This window comes from Austrofundulus limnaeus, unplaced genomic scaffold (assembly GCF_001266775.1).
Source record: "Austrofundulus limnaeus strain Quisiro unplaced genomic scaffold, Austrofundulus_limnaeus-1.0 Scaffold108, whole genome shotgun sequence".
Taxonomy (NCBI): Eukaryota; Metazoa; Chordata; class Actinopteri; order Cyprinodontiformes; family Rivulidae; genus Austrofundulus; species Austrofundulus limnaeus.
This window is the reverse complement of record NW_013952510.1, coordinates 129,534-132,748: the sequence shown is the minus strand read 5'-3', so window position 1 is coordinate 132,748 and position 3,215 is coordinate 129,534. Positions and strand designations below refer to the sequence as shown.

General features: G+C 40.1%; 1 pseudogene; it reads left to right on the top strand.

Moving 5' to 3' along the window:
• The window catches only part of LOC106521366 (integrin alpha-M-like), an 18,259-nt pseudogene that overhangs the window by 3,906 nt on the left and 11,138 nt on the right, over positions 1–3,215 (top strand).

Sequence of the window (3,215 nt, the reverse complement as noted above, 5' to 3'; positions counted from 1 at the left end):
ACACACACACACACACACACACACACTCTCAATGATGGCTCCTGACATCGAAAAAGGAGAGGTACAGGACTCAGGAAACTGAAACACACCACAGGGGAACTCAAAGACAAAACACACAAAGTTTAAGAGGAAGGCCTGAAGACCATCTAACATGGGGCAGGAGTTCAGGAGGATGGCCAGGGGACTATCCAATGCGGGGCTCAGCAAGATCAGGAGGCCCAGCAGGAACTGACATGGAGCCACGGGAGGAGGCGGGAGCAGACGAGGAGTCGGCGGAGGTTCATGGAGCCAGCATGGGGAACACGGGTAACAGAGGGGACAAGGGGATGAGGAGGCAATGGGCGATGACCCAGGCAAAGAAGAGGCGATGGACGACAACCCAGGTGAAGAGGAAGTGATGGGCGATGATCCAGATGTCAGAGAGGCACCGGCAGCCGACCCACGAACCTTAAGGACCACCGACTCGGGACTCTCCAACTTAAGAACGGGACACGCCAACTCTGGAAACACTGGGACGATTATGCAGAATTAACACAATAAAGTTGGTGTAATATTCTGGTCTCAATAACTTGGTGTTACCTGTGACTGAACATTTATTTTCATTCATCCTTCAACCCCATTGGAGGCCTATCACCTATTTTTCTGTAATAATAGTTGTATAATATTAGTAATAGTTTATTATACATGAAATGTAACAAACACTGGCTAGTAGCACATTATTCTGCATATAGGTCCTACTTTTGCAACACAGACATCCTACTTTTGCAACACAGACAACTGTTTACCGAGCATGTTTATTTAATTTGGTGCATAAATTATGTGAATTTTCCTGCAGCTGCTGGGTTGTAAAACAGGTGACCTGAATGATTGCTTTTAGCACAGAAAAAATTCACATGTCAAATGTTCATTGTGTTTTTGTCTGTGAATTTTGCTATGTGTTATAGTTTAAAGCAAAATATTCAGTTCCTGATGTGACAATTTTCCTTTTCTTTGGCTCTGGACACAAATGGATCTGGACCATGTTGATCCACAATCAACACATWGCAATGGTGGCGCCTCTGCATGTCTCTGACCACATGATGTCCAATTCAGTCATACTGTAAAAAATCAATGTTCAGGACACTGATGTTCTGTGAAAGGTCCTTGCATGAAAAGTGAAACAGCTTAAAAACAGTAAAAAAAAGTTCAATTGTCTATTTATATTTAATAGGACATATTACTAAAACTTGATCCATTTTCCAGGCATGTGGACCCACCATTCCCAAAGACTGTAAATCTATCACCATGTACAATGGTTTGTGCATTGAGATAGATAAAAATAATACATTTGGAAGGTCTTACTCATCTTCTCCTGAAGGTAAACACTAAATATTTAGAGCAGGGTCAACACATTGTTGCACTTTCTCACATAACATTAATAACAATATGAAAAAGTTTTTGGTAAAGCATTAGTTGTACTGTAAAAAAAATCTGTCACTTGGCTCAATGATAAAACTGCTAACGACTGACCCGATATGGATCTTTATTATTAACCATTTTTCTTTTTAACAGAGTGTCTAACCCAAGCTGACATCGCCTTTCTGCTGGATGGCTCAGGCAGTGTGATTGCAAATGATTTTCTTAGGATGAAGACTTTTGTGAAAAATCTAATCGGCGCATTCCAGGGAAAAGATACAAAGGTAAAATATCTGTCTGTTCATCCATCTATAAATGGTTTGAACTTATATTGTGCTTCAGTCCCTATGGGCTCCAAAGCACTTTATACTTCAATCAATCACCCATTTACACACTGATGTTGGTAAGCTACATTATGGCTCCAGCTGTCCTGGGGCACACTGACAGAGGCAAGTCTGCCATGCACCAGTGCCACTGGGCCCTCTGATTACCACCAGAGCAGGCAAGGTAGGTGAAGTATCTTGCCCAAGGACACAACAACTAAGACAGATGGGATGGGGATCCGGCCGGCAGTCCACTGGTTACAGGACGACTCCCCTGACCACTCTGCCACAGCATACAGACAGACCAGCTGCTTCTGGGTGTCCCTAAAACTTCTCGGCTCAGGGGATCAGGCTTATGCAGCTTCTAAATTGTGGAATGAGCTGCCCCTCCAACTCAGAGTTCTCTGTCATCTATTTTTAAAATGCTTGTTTTATTTGTATTTTATCTTATGTGAACTGTCTTCTATTGCCAATTCTTTGGTCCACAGTGGTGTTTTGAAATGCCTTATGTGAATAGGATTAATTTACTTCCAGGAGAGATAGGGACTTGGGCATTGTAGTTCCTATCTTTTTCAGCTCGTCAGCTCCAAGATTGTTTAGGCAGCCTCTGGATTCTCTGGACACTCACTTATTTTATTACTGAGAGTGACAAATGATAATTTTTAGTCTACAGGTGGGAAACAGAGTATAGGTTTATGCCACTTTTTAAACAAAATGGGGTGCATATAATTATGCAACTGCTCTACTTGTTCCATGCTCCTATGATTTTAATAGTATTTTTTCTTTTTCCTGCAGTTTGCCATCATCCAGTTTTCATCAACAACTAACATTCATTATTACTTTAACACATTTCCCATCGCTAGTTGGGGATATTATATTGATAGTATAGGCCAACAACATGGACGAACAAACACAGCTTCAGCCATCCAAACTGTTGTGTAAGTATCTCTATAATCAGTGTATTACAATATTTTATGCAGAATTTATTCCAGACTGTTTTAAAGAATGTAGTGCAATAAATAAATTAAATGTTGATTRTATTTAGAAGATTCAAAATGTGATCTTTGAATACCACTTTTAGTTACTGAGGAAGATTAAAACTGGAGTTAGCTGCCAACTTTTTTATTAATTAATTAACCCAAGAACAAGAACCTATTATTAATCAGTCAGTCAGATTTCCATGGTAAAGGGAAACTATGATTTTTAACAGCCTAATTCCAGTGAAATTAACTTGTCACTAGAATTAGTTAGGAAACTCTTCGCAATATTATTTTAGTTCTAATAAAAAWAATAATAATTTTGACAGTGTTACTCAGTATATATACATATACTTGGGTGTCCACACACACTTATGGACACCCTTTTGTTTGAACATAGTGCTGTGATGGACAAACTGTAACTAGAACAGAAGTCCAACAACAGAACATCGGAGGAAAATGAGCATGTGTGTGTGTGTGTGTGTGTGTGTGTGTGTGTGTGTGTGTGTGTGTGTGTGTG